The following is a 14,588-nucleotide window of genomic DNA, read 5'->3' on the forward strand; positions in this document are numbered from 1 at the left end:
TGGATTGTTCTTTTTGGAACACGGATGCTTAGTTGAGTGGGTGTAAGTTCTAACAAAAGGCATTAACCTCTTATTGTCTCAGTCTCCTTATTTTTTAAAGAAAGTGAAAGTAAAGTTGCTCAGTCGTGTCCGACTCTTTGCGACCCCCTGGTCTGTAGCCCACCAGGCTCCTCTGTCCATTGGATTCTCCCGGCAAGAATACTGGAGTGGGTTGCCATTTCCTTCTCCAGGGAATCTTCCCGACCCAGGGATCGAACCCAGGTCTCCTGTATTGCAGGCAGACACTTTAACCTCTGAGCCACCAGGGAAGCTCATAGTATATGGTAAAATAGAAAAATAGACTAGTATTAAGATTATATATATGTGTGTGTGTATAAATGGAAGCAGAGATTGATTTTTATTTTTTTTTAGCATGTATTTTTTTAAATTTATTTTAATTGGAGGCTAATTACTTTACAATACATATAGTGGTGGTTTTTACCATACATTCACATGAATCAGCCATGGGTGTACATGTGTTCCCCATCCTGACCCTCCCTCCTACCTCCCTCCCCATCCCATCCCTCAGGGTCATCCCAGTGCACCAGCCCTGAGCACCCTGTCTCATGCATCGAACCTGGACTGGCGATCTATTTCACGTGTGATAATATACATGTTTCAATGCTATTCAGAGATTGATTTTTAAAGTATATTATTTTAAGCTAGAGGGAAAGGAGTTAGTTATGTTATTAATACATGAAAGAAATTAGGCATTGAAGTATTATGCCATTCTACCTACCAGGAACTTCTGACTTAAGGGGGAAAGCTAGAAGAGAGCTTATATACATTATACATGGCAGTGTTTACTTAGCACTTGTATTTTAGCATACATAGATGTTTACATTATTGACTGCTTAGTGTCAGGTATAGTTCAAAACTCTTCATATTAACTTGTTTTACTTTAGCAACTATAAGGTATATACTTATATTATCGCCATTTTATACATAAAGAAGCTGAAACATGGAGAGGGAAAGGAACTTGGCCTCCTGTGTGTGTGTACAACTTGTCTGTCTGTGTGTGTGTTTTTATTTTTGATGAAAGAAAAATTAGCTCAGACTCTTTTTTTATTTATAAGAATAAAATTGAAATTAAATTATTAAATTAAAATTGAAGCTTAAATGAAAACTCTTGTGCCTTACTTCTGATGCACAGTACATATATTAAAATTTGGTCTAGGGTTGTGTGAATCCTTTGCTGGAAGTGTTATAAATTAAAGTGTTTAATATCTCACCCCTTATCTTTAAGCATTTTAATCTGATTTGGAGTGATTCTAGATCAGATCTGTTTTCTCTTTATCACAGGCTTATCTTACTGAATGTATATCAATAGAATAGATTCAGGAATCTGGCTTTGTATGCTTACTTTTTTTCAGTCATTGTAGGTGAAATATTTACGTGTATATATACAATACACAAATATTTGTGTGGAGAGATAGGATGGAGATATATATGGTTCAGAAATAGTTCAGGGAAACAGAATTGAATTAAGTACAGAAATACATCCATGTTTATATTGGAATGTGATACTTGACTAAAGAGGTATTTCAAATCAGTGAGGAAATGTTGAATTTGTGAGAAATTATTAACTGTTGAAAAAAATTCTAGATATATATAGTTAAATTTTAAATGGATTAAATGTCCAAATGTTAATATTTTAAATCATTATAAAAATGTAGGTGATATTTTCATTGGATTCCTGGGAGAGAAAGTTTATTAGGAAATAAATTGGGCTACTCTTGTGATAGCTCATTTAACATGTTTATTTAACTGCCAAAAAATTAGAATATTTGATTTTAAATAGAGGATCAGACAGTGGAATAAATGATAGAATGCAGTGTATTCAACAAAAATAATAAGTATATCCATTGAATACATGATACAAAATACTGTATATGAAAATAGGTATGTTCTGTTTATTAGCAGTGCTAGAGTAGATGTTTAAAGATGAGTCAAAAGTAATTCTAGAGTGTTCAACAGTGTAAACTTGTTGAATTCTTTTTGTTTCCTGTACTTTCAAATGCATTTTAAAAACTAATGAAAAGGAATTATTTAATTGGAATATTTTATCTTGTTGAAAAATTTTCTAACTTTATTATATTTCTAATCTACAGTTCTCTGCCTTGTAAGGCATAATGTGAAAAGTATTAATTGAAGAAAGACTTTACTGTTCTGTATAAATCAGTTTATCATATGTAATGTGAAAAGTAACAAAATCTAGAATGAATTAAAATATTTTTAGAGTAAAGGAAGTTTTGAATTAAAAAAAATGTGAAGTAATAGCTGAGTAGCAGTTGACTCTAATATTAAAAGTGTCTTACTGAACAAACTCATTTCTTTACTTTTTGTTAACTAGTGTTCTGGTTTTAACCTTTTGAAAACATGCTTTCTAGATTTTTTTTTTTTTGACCATCTGCTAAGGAAGATGAAGAGTTCAGGTAATTTAAAAATGGCATAATGAAAAATTGATTCACCGTCTAAAAATAGGTGCTAAGTAAAGTAATATTGACCAACCAGAGCTGCTAATATGTTCAAATAATGGTATCTTGTTTCAGAATGACCACCTTGGGAGACCATATTTTTATAGTTAACATTTATTGAGTGAGTTTGGGAACGTATGTATGAAAGAGAGGGGGAGAGAGAGAAAACCTACTAGAAGGGACCATGACAGACTCTAGTGGGTCAAATTGTGGTTTTATTTTTGTTGTTTTCTTAAAGTTGTTCTTCATAAAATAGGATGTGATTGAGCTCTAATTTGAGTAGTGACGTCTCTTGTTTTATGTTTTATGTGAAGTTTATGGGTTTATGGGTTTATGGTAGATTGTGGGGGGCAGTTTAGTAAGAATAGTAGCATAGCTAGGAGATAGGTGGTTGTATTTTGGGATGGGGTTTTCTTGTAAGGATGATGTGGTCTTTATAGTGTCTTCTGTAATTTTTTCTTTTTCAAAAATATAAACCATTATTGTATATTGAAGAATTTAATGGATCATGGTAAAATTACCTATTCTTAAGAAAAATCTCACTTCTTATAATTAAGGATCCAAATTTTGGATGTATCAGAAGTGTGTTAGCTATAACAGGAGTCAGCAAATGACCTGACTCCTGATTTAAAAAATAATCAAAAGACAACATTTTGTGACATGTGAAATTCAGATTTTAGTACCTATGAATAAAGTTTTATTGGGACAACAGCTGCTTTTGCTTTATAATGGCAAAGCTGAGTAGTTGTGACAGAGCTCCTGTATGGCATTCTCTTCACTTCCTACTGCTTTGGTTCACTACGAATTTCAGTGCTGCAGTTACACCTTGACAGTATTTTGAATGTCATGTGTATTTCCAGTCTGTAATATTTAGTTTTTTTAAATAAAATTTTCAATATTTATATATGCATATACATCATGTCAGAACAAGAAAAATAGAGAACAATGAACTCTGAGTGGTGTGCTTTTTAAGGCACAGTTGGAGCATGTATTATTTTATTATTGAGTTAGATAGCAAAAAATTGTTCTTATCTTTTGCAGTGACACTGTAGCTGTGGTAGAAGAATAAAGTATATATTGACATTACTAGACTAAGCATACATCACAGTATTCTTAACTCTCAAATTTTTAAAGTAACAGTCCATTTAAAATGGAACATTTCATTACAGTGTAACTTCATAAAAAGTTGAAAATGAGGCTGCCACCAAAATAAGTTTCTGAGCAACTCATTCATTAGCCAAGCAAAGAAAGCTGTTTACTGATGGTGAGTTAATTAAATTGTGTTTGATTGCAGCAGTCAAAGAAATGTGTCCAGAGAAAATAAATCTGTTTTAGACTATTAACTTTTTGGTAAGAACAGTTGATTTAAGAGTTGAGGACATTTGAAGCAATATCAATAGTCAGTTTAAAAACAAGGCGAAAGATTTAGAATGGTTTTCCTTGTCTTGATGAATCCACAGATTTTATTGATGTTACTCAGTTGTTGATTTAAGGCATCAATACCAAGTTTGAAGTGGCAGAAAAATTAGCTTCTGTGAATAATCTGTGTGGAACAACTTCAGGTAAAAATATTTTCACAGTTGAGAAAACACTAAGTACAATCTGAAGTGGAATCTGGTAAGATGTGCTACAACTGATAATGGTAAAAATACGTGTGAAAGAGAAAGAGGCTTAGTTAGACACATCTACAAAGCTTGTAAAAATGTGAGGTGTTCAGAGCCTACTGTTATACGTTGTACAATTCATCAGCAGGTACTTTGCTGAAAATATGTGAATTTATTACGTGTTACAGAATCAGTATGGTCAACAGTGAACTCGATTTGTTCTCATGGACTTAACTAGCACCAGCTGTACACATTTTTGTTCGAAGCTGAATATCCTGACTGGCTTAGCAGTGGTAACATTTTATTGCAGTTTTTTGATTTTAGGACTGAGTTTGAGATTTTTCTGAACAAAGAGGCAGCCCTCAATCACTATTATCAAATACTGATTGGTTTTGGAAACTAACTTTTTATATGGAGTTGAAAATATTTTTAAATGAATTTAATGTAAAATTACAAGGCATAAGAGCATTCATTTATGAAATTTAGCTGCAGTAAAGTCTTTGAGTGGTAACTGATGTTTGAATTACAAGTAACATCAAGCTGCTTTATACAGTTCTCATCCTGTCAAAATGAGAACTTCATTCCCACATGAATTTGCTTGAATATATTTTCCAACCCCAAACTACAGTTCCAGCAGCATTTTTTCAGACACTGATGCAAGCACAAAGAATGTTTCCATAATTCAGAATCAATTTAATTGTGCACTTGAGGAACTCTATCTAACCTTCAATTGGAAGTGATTAATCTGCACTGTAATGACAGAGCGAAAGGCAAATATCACAAGAATAATCTAATAGACTTCTCTAACTGCCTTTGAAATAATGAATATGCTAATTAAAATCATGTGCTTCCGGGTTAATATCAGCATATGGCAGTACTTATTTTTCAGAAAAGATTTTTTTCAAAGATAAATCCTTAAAATCTGATCATCATTATCAGAGGAGTACTTATATTTTGATGATAGGAAACTTGAATTAGGCGGAATGTTCCTTTGCTGCTCCCCTCCCCCCCACCAAGTCCATTCCATTAGCAGACTGATCTGTTATAAAATACCATATACAGATATCATTATACCTTACATTTTATCATTAGAAAATATGTAGGAGGCTTTTCTCTCCTGTTACATAAGTCTCTTCATAAATTTTGCCCAGTGGCCTGCAAGGACCAAAATACCTTGTGATCAAGCTCTTTATAACAGTTGTGGTATCCCCTGTTGTATAGCAGTGCTTCTCAAACTTGGATGTACATAATTTTTTGAGGATCTTCTTAAAATATGGATTCTGATTTGGTAGGTCTGGGGTGGAACCCAAGGTTTGCCTTTCTTATGCATCTGAGGTGATAACAGGTGTTGGTATCAATGGACTGCATTTTGAGAAGGAAAGCTCTAGTAGTCAAGTTTGTTAGATTTTTATACAGGTATTCTAATATTTGTTAAGCATATGTTATGTGCCAGGAGTTATACCAGGGGCTTTTGGACATACTGACTCTTTAAAATGTCACAGAAACTTGTTAGAAGGTATTAAGGACTGCAGTGAGGTTGGGAACTCTAGCAAGGGTTTTCTGTGTGTTTATTCACTCAGTTGTGTCCAACTCTTTGCAACCCCATGGACTGTAGCCCGCCAGGCTCCTTTGTCCATGGGGATTCTCCAGGCAAGAACACCGGAGTGGGTTGTCATGCCCTCCTTCAGGGGATCTTCCCAACCCAGGGATCGAGCCCAGGTCTCCCACATGGCAGGTGGATTTTTTAATCAGGGAAGCCCAGTAAGGGTTTTGAATTAGAAACTAATTGTTTTGTTTTCCCTTGATTGATTAGCTTCCTCAAGCACCTCATGATGGAGAAGGTGATGGCACACCACTCCAGTACTCTTGCTTGGAAAATCCCATGGATGGAGGAGCCTGGTGGGCTGTAGTCCATGGGGTCACCAAGAGTTGGACACAACAGAGCGACTTCACTTTCACTTTTCACTTTCGTGCATTGGAGAAGGAAATGGCAACCCACTCCAGTGTTCTTGCCTGGAGAATCCCAGGGACATGGGAGCCTGGTGGACTGCCATCTATGGGGTCGAACAGAGTTTGACGCGATTTGGCAACAGCAGCAGCAGCACCTCGTGAAGGGGAGAGGAAGCTATACATCTTAAGAAACAGAAACAGTGGGAAGCAAAATACTGCATTGGTGGCTGGTACGATAGTAGGGACTGATGTCCTCTTCCCTGCTAAATTCCACGGGGCCAGCAACCAGTTTCCAAGCCAAAGAGTAGACATAGTATGAGTAAAGTGAAAATGTTAGTTGCTCAGTCATGTCCGACTCTTTGCCAGTCTATGGACTGTGGTCCGCCAGGCACCTCTGTCCATGGGATTCTCCAGACAAGACTACTGGAGTGGGTAGCCATTCTCTTCTGCAGGGGATCTTCCCAACCCAGGGATCAAACCCAGGTCTCCTGTATTGCAGGGTGATTCTTTACCATTTGAGCCACAGGGAACTCCATAGTATGTATAGCACATACATATTTTGTAAACATTTTCCCTCAATCTCTTGCTTGCCTTTTTTATAATTTTTTTAAGCTAGCCAATTCAAATTTTTGACAAGTCCAATTTATTTTTTCTGTTTTATTTTTAAGAGTTGTAAAATATACATAAATAAGATTGACCGTTTTAACCATTTTAAGATATATAGATCAGTGACTACCATCTCCAGAGCTTTCTTTGTCTTCCCCAAGCAAACCTTTGTACCCATTAAACACTACTTCCATATTCCCCCATGCCCCTCATCCCTTGGCATCCACCATTCTACTTTCTGTCTCTATGAATTTGACTACTCTAGGAATCTTGTGTAAACAAAATCATACAGTATTTGTCTTTTTATGTCTCACATATTTCACTTAGCATAATGTCTTCGGAGCTTATTTATGTTCTAGCCTAAATTTCCTTTAACTATAGAAAGTAAATTTCCTTCATTTTTCACACCAAATAATATTTAATTTCACTTTATGTATATACAACGTTTTATTCATTCATTCATTCTTTGATGGACACTATGAGTGCTCTTACCTTTTGGCTGTTAATAATAATTCTATCAATATGGATGTACAAATATCTATTTGAGTCTTTGCTTTTACTTCCTTTGGGAGTGAAGCTCACTCACACCTACCTCCACACACTTAGAGGAGAAACTTTCTGGATCATGTAATAATTATGTTTTTAATTTTCTGAGGAACTGCTATACCATTTTCCATAGTGACTGCCCCAGTTTGCATTCCCACCAGCAACACGCAAGAGTTCAAACTTATCCACATCCTTGCTAACAGTTGTTATTTTTTTTTTTTTTTTTTTTTGACTATAGCTATCCTAATGCATATGAAATTGTATCTCATTGTGATTTTGATGTCCATTTCTTTAATCTGTTGGGCAGCTGTATGTCTTCTTTGGAGAAGTGTCTGTTCAAGTTCTTTGTCCATTTTTTTAATTGGATTGTTTTTGTTGTTGAATTGTAGGATGTCTTTATATATTCTAGATGAAAAGTGAAACAAAGTTTTTCAGTCATGTCCGACTCTTTGCGACCCCATGAACTGCAGCACGCCAGGCCTCCCTGTCCATCACCAACTTCCGGAGATCACTGAAACCCATGTCCGTTGAGTCAGTGATTCCATCCATTTCATCCTCTGTCATCCCCTTCTCCTCCTGACCTCAATCTTTCCCAGCATCAGGGTCTTTTCAATGAGTCAGCTCTTCATATCAGGTAGCCTACGTATTGGAGTTGTAGCTTCTACATCAGTCCTTCCAGTGAACACCCAGGACTGATCTCCTTTAGGATGGACTGGTTGGATCTCCTTGCAGTCCAAGGGACTCTCAAGAGTCTTCTCCAGCACCACAGTTCAAAAGCATCGATTCTTCTGTGCTCAGCTTTCTTCACAGTCCAACTCTCACATCCATACATGACCACTGGGAAAAACATAGCCTTGACTAGGCGGACCTTTGTTGAAAAAGTAATGTCTCTGCTTTTGAATATGCTGTCTAGGTTGGTCATAACTGTCCTTCCAAGGAGTAAGCGTCTTTTAATTTCATGGCTGCAGTCACCATCTACAGTGATTTTGGAGCCCCCAAAAATAAAGTCAGCCACTGTTACCCCATCTATTTGCCATGAAGTGATGGGACCGGATGCCGTGATCTTAGTTTTCTGAATGTTGAGCTTTAAGCCAACCTTTTCACTCTCCTCTTTCACTTTCATCAAGAAGCTCTTTAGTACTTCTTCACTTTCTGCCGTAAGGGTGGTGTCATCTGCATATCTGAGGTTATTGATATTTCTTCTGGCAATCTTGATTCCAGCTTGTGCTTCCTCCAGCCCAGCGTTTCTCATGATGTACTCTGCATATAAGTTAAATAAGCAGGGTGACAATATGCAGCCTTGATGTACTCCTTTTCCTATTTGGAACCAGTCTGTTGTTCCATGTCCAGTTCTAACTGTTGCTTCCTGACCTGCATACAGATTTCTCAAGAGGCAGGTCAGGTGGTCTGGTATTCCCATCTCTTGCAGAATTTTCCACAGTTTATTGTGATCCACACCGTCAAAGGCTTTGGCATGGTCAATAAAGCAGAAATAGATGTTTTTCCGGAACTCTCTTGCTTTTTCGATGATCCAGCGGATGTTGGCAATTTGATCTGTGGTTCCTCTGCCTTTTCTAAAACCAGCTTGAATGTCTGGAATTTCACGGTTCACGTATTGCTGAAGCCTGGCTTGGAGAGTTTTAAGCATTATTTCACTAGTGTGTGAGATGAGTGCAAGTGTGCGGTAGTTTGTGCATTCTTTGGCATTGCCTTTCTTTGGGATTGGAATGAAAACTGACCTTTTCTAGTCCTGTGGCCACTGCTGAGTATTCCAAATTTGCTGGCATATTGAGTGCAGCATCATCACAGCATCATCCTTTAGGATTTGAAATAGCTCAACTGGAATTGCATCACTTCCAATAACTTTGTTCATAGTGATGCTTCCTAAAGCCCACTTGACTTCACATTCCAGGATGTCTGGCTCTAGGTGAGTGATCACACTACTGTGATTATTATGGAGTAGCCATCATAGTCAACAAAAGAGTCCGAAATGCAGTACTTGGATGCAATCTCCAAAACGACAGAATGATCTCTGTTCGTTTCCAAGGCAAACCATTCAATATCACAGTAATCCAAGTCTCTGCCCCAACGAGTAATGCTGAAGAAGCTGAAGTTGAACAGTTCTATGAAGACCTACAAGAACTTCTAGAACTAACACTGAAAAAAAGATGTCCTTTTCATTATAGAGGACTGGAAGGCAAAAGTAGGAAGTCAAGAAACACCTGGAGTAACGGGCAAATTTGGCCTTGGGATACGGAATGAAGCAGGGCAAAGGTTAATAGAGTTTTGCCAAGAGAACGCACTGGTCATAGCAAACACCCTCTTCCAACAACACAAGGGAAAACTCTACAGATGGACATGACCAGATGTTCAGCACCAAATCAGATTGATTATATTCTTTGCAGCCAAAGATGGAGAAGCTCTATACAGTCAGCAAAAACAAGACCAGGAGCTGACTGTGACTCAGATTATGAGCTCCTTATTGCCAAATTCAGACTGAAATTGAAGAAAGTGGAGAAAACCACTAGATCATTCAGGTATGACCTGAATCAAATCCCTTATGACTATACAGTGGAAGTGAGAAATAGATTTAAGGGACTAGATCTGATAGACAGAGTGCCTGATGAACTATGGACGGAGGTTTGTGACATTGTACAGGAGACCGGAATCAAGACCATCCCCAGGAAAAAGAATTTTGCAAAAAAGCAAAATGGCTGTCTAAGGAGGCCTTACAAATAGCTGTGAAAAGCAAAGGAGAAAAGGAAAGATATACCCATTTCAATGCAGAGTTCCAAAGAATAACAAGGAGAGATAGAAAGCCTTCCTCAGTGATCAATGCAAAGAAATAGAGGAAAACAATAGAATGGGAAAGACTAGAGATCTCTTCAAGAAAATTAGAGATACCAAGGGAACATTTCATGGGAAGATGGGCTCAATAAAGGACAGAAATGGTAGGGACCTAACGGAAGCAGAAGATGTTAAGAAGAGGTGGAAGGAATACACAGAAGAACTGTACAAAAAAGATCTTCACGATCCATGGACTAGAGTCTATGGAATTCTCCAGGCCAGGATACTGGAGTGGGTAACCTTTCCCTTCTCCAGTGGATCTTCCCAACCTAGGGATTCAACCCAGGTCTCTCGCATTGCAATCTCTAGATAGCAATCCGTTATGAGACGTAGGACTTGCAGATGTTTTCTCCCATTTACAGCCCACTCCAGTATTTTTGTCTGGAAAATCCCATGGATTGCGGAGCCTGGTAGGCTACCGTCCATGGGGTCACAAGAGTCGGACACAACTGATCGACTTCACTTTCACTTTTAAGAGGGTTAACAGGTAGGAAGACCAGAAGTTCCCAGGTGGCAGGAGGAAATACACTACAAGTGGCAGGCTTTTCCCCTTCTCTGTTGAGGTTACCTGGTTCTGCCTCAACTTAACTTTTCTCAAACCTTGAGCTAACCAATGGGTTTTTCTTATGTAAATGTTTTCCTTAAGCTGTATTACTGAAACTATGTATTTGCTTTGCAGTCTGCCTTTCTTCAAATTGGTTCAGCCTAAGACTAACTTTTTTTTTTTTTTTCTTTTCTTTTCTTTTCTCAAACCTGGGCTGATAATGGCTAAACAAGCCAGTATTCAGGTCATTTTTTGGGGGGGAGGGGTGGAGAATGACACACCTTTGGTATTCTATCTTAAAAATGCATGTTGTGGGACAGGGGCCTGGTGAAATTCCCTCAACCTTGACGTTTCTCTCTTATCTGATTAGCAGCTTGCTAACAGACATATGCCTTGCTAAAAACTACAGTGGGGCATTCTTTCTGCCCCCTTCTAATGTCTGTCAGAAGCTTTCTGTATCTATTTTACCTTTAATAAAATTGTTACATAAAAAGCTCTGAGTGTCAAGCCTCGTCTCTGGCCCCGGATTGAAATCCTCTCCTCCAAAGGTCTTGAAGCCTTTGTAGCACAGGCTTCAAGTTCGGATGTGGGATCTAGTTCCCTGACCAAGGATTTAACCCTGGTCTCCTGCATTGGGAGCTTAGAACATTAGCCACTGGACCACCAGGGAAGTTAATTTTGATAAAGTCCAGTTACATATATTTTCTTGTGTTGCTGAGCTTTTGTTTTTATATCCAAGAAATCATTGCCAGATCCAGTGTCTGAAGATTTTCTCTTGTTTTTCTTCTATGAGTTTTACAGTTTCAGGTCTTTATATTTAAGCATTTGATCCATTTTGAGTTAATTTTTGTATTTGATGTTAGGGAAGTGTTCAACTTAACATTTTTGCGTGTGGATATCCAGTCTTTCCAGTGCTGTTTGTTGAAAAGACTGTTTTCCCCCCCCATGGAATGGTCTCAGCATTCTTATTTCTGGGCTCTCTATTTTATTCCATTGGTTTACATGTTTGTCTTTATATTAGTACTGTATATAATATATATATATATTTTTTTGCTCCTGAGAAACCCACCAAAACTATTGGTGAATGCAGAATTTTGCTGCTTCTGTTTTTTGATAAGTGGTGATTAATAAAACAGGAAAAGCATATGGGAAAAAATTCTGACCCCCTACCATACACAAATATTAATTTAGGATAAATCATAGACCTAAGTGGAAAAACATAAAACTTAAAAAGATTGTTTTTTCACTTTGGGACATGCAAAGTTTTCTTGGTAATAGAAAGATAATAACCATAAATAGAAAAATTAGATATTTTCACTTCAAAATTAAACATTTCCTCTTCTCAAATCATTATGAAGAAAATGGATAAAAATCAAAGACTTACAGAAAATGTTTTTCCTGTCTGTCAACCAACTGACAGTTTTTTTTTTTTTTAAGATGTATTTTATGTTTTGGTTGCAGCGTGTCCTCATTGCTGTACACAGGCCTTCTCTAGTTGGGGCGGTAGGGGCTGCTCTTGGTTCAGGGGGCAGGCTTCTGTCGCAGTGCTTGCTGCTGTTGTGGAGCTCAGGCTCTAGGCATGCGGACTTCAGAGTTGCTGCATGTTGGCCCAGTAGTTGCAGCTCGTAGGCTGTAGAACGCTGACTGGCTGGTTGTGGCACACGGGCTTAGTTGCTCCGTGGCATCTGGGATCTTCCTGGACCAGGGATTGAACTGGTGTATCACAATGCAAGGTGGATTCTTAACCACTGAATGACCATGGAAATAGGAAGTACTAGTGATACTTGACGGAGAAGGCAGTGGCACCCCACTCCAGTACTCTTGCCTGGAAAATCCCATGGACAGAGGAGCCTAGTAGGCTGCAGTCCATGAGGTCACTAAGAGTCGGACACAACTGAGCGACTTCACTTTGACTTTTCACTTTCATGCATTGGAGAAGGAAATGGCAGCCCACTCCAGTGTTCTTGCCTGGAGAATCCCAGGGACAGGGGAGCCTGGTGGGCCGCCGTCTATGGGGTCACACAGAGTCGGACACGACTGAAGCGACTTAGCAGCAGTGATACTTGAAAGTACATTGTCAGGAGTATACTTATGATAGAAACTAGATTCTAGGGACCTAAAACTAGTTAGGGTTATAAATCACCAGTGTAAGGAAATAATTAAATTTTCTGATATTAATTGCACAAAATTCAAGCTTCAGTTTTATTTTTTTTAAAGGCATATGTGAGACAGAAGGAGGGAGGGAGGGGAGAGATGCACAAGAGAGCAGGGACACATGCAGATGCAAGATTTCTTGAATATTAAGAAGGAATAGGATCAAAAACAAGAAATGAAGGCTTTAGGTTTTTGGACTTAGCTACCTTTTTGTCTAAGATGGAAGAATGAAGAATGGACAGGGCAGATACATACAGGCAGAGAAACGCTAATAAACATGAAAGGGTGGCCATTATCTCTCTAGCCCTCCATCCAACTGAAGGTGGAAGATAATGAGGAAACTTTAAAGGGTTAAGGACTATAGGAATAGCTCTTAAGTTTTAGAAGAAAAACATTACGGTGTGTGAAAGGGGTCTAGTGTAGTTTGAATATGTTTCACATGTGGTTTTGGATTCTGATAATATCCTCCAGCTCCCTTTGACTCACTTAGGTCACTCCTAAAGTTTTATCAGTAGAGAATTAGCAGACATGGAGGAGAGGATTTTTAAGAGTTTAGTTGAGCTTTAACTAGAATTTGTGGTGCTTTAGTCTGCTTCGTTGAAATTACACGAGGGAGTTCATTTTCCCCTCTTTAATTCTTAGGGTTGTTGTTTAATAATAGATGATATCTCAGTGATCTGCTTGATATTTGTGTGTGTTTGTGTCTGCCTGCTAGAAACTGAAAACACTGTACAAAAAAATCTTTGGACATGACAGTAATAAGAGTCTTCCCAGTTTCAAATACACTTAGTCATAAATTGAGTGCTTCCCAGGTGGCTTAATGATAAAGAATCCGCCTGCCAAGCAGGAGACATGGATTTGATCCCTGGATTGGAAAGATCTCCTGGAGAAGGAAATTGCAACCTACTTCAATATTCTTGCTTGGGAAATACCATGGACAGAGAGCCTGGCGGGCTGCAAAAGAGTTGGGGTTGCAAAAGAGTCAAACCGTGACCTAGCAACTAAATAACAACAAAACAACCAAGTCATGAATTATATATAAGCAAAATATTTAAGTAGTAATACCACTTAGTGCAAAATTCCGTAAAGCTCAGAGTAGGGTGATTATATTATGAGAAGTGGACTTGGGTCCACTAATGGCTCATCAAATTAATTTAATAGCTCACAAACAGCATTTTTTCCTTTTTAATGGATTAGAATAAACTAGAAAATATTGGAGCTTGCAGCATATAGTAATAAACAGTTGTGGAACTTTTAATATAAAATGTATGTATGTATGTGTTGATTTGGGTGAAAATATATTTGTTACTGTGGATTGCAGTCAAAAAGTGTTGGAAATCCATCATAGGTTATTTTGATAAATAATTGTGGACATTATAAAAACCTTTAAAGTCCTTACATTCATCTGCTTTTAGATTCATTAAGTTTATGTTTACATTTCAACTAATTGTTGTTGTTCAGTCGTGTCTTGACTCTTTGCGACCAGATGGGCTGCAGCACACCAGGCTTCCCTATCCTTCACTATCCCTCGGAGTTTTCTCAAATTCATGTCCATTGAGTTCATGATGCCATCCAACCATCTCATCCTCTGTTGCCACTTCTCTTCCTGCCCAGCATAAGGGTCTTTTCCAAGAGTCGGCTCTTCACATCAGGTGGCCAAAGTATTGGGGCTTCAGCCCAGTATCAGTCCTTCCAGTGAATATGCAGGGATGATTTCTGATTTGATCTCCTTGCAGTCCAAGAGACTCTCAAGAATCTTCTCAAAAGCTTCAGTTCTTCAGCACTCAGCCTTTTTTATGATCCAAATCTCACATCCATACA

General features: G+C 37.9%; 1 protein-coding gene across 3 annotated transcripts in view; it reads left to right on the forward strand.

The window, feature by feature from the left end:
• Window positions 1-14,588, forward strand: part of TLK1 (tousled like kinase 1) — a 249,020-nt gene that overhangs the window by 121,931 nt on the left and 112,501 nt on the right. The window lies entirely within an intron of this gene.

This window comes from Bos indicus, chromosome 2 (genome assembly GCF_029378745.1).
Source record: "Bos indicus isolate NIAB-ARS_2022 breed Sahiwal x Tharparkar chromosome 2, NIAB-ARS_B.indTharparkar_mat_pri_1.0, whole genome shotgun sequence".
NCBI classification, from domain to species: Eukaryota; Metazoa; Chordata; class Mammalia; order Artiodactyla; family Bovidae; genus Bos; species Bos indicus.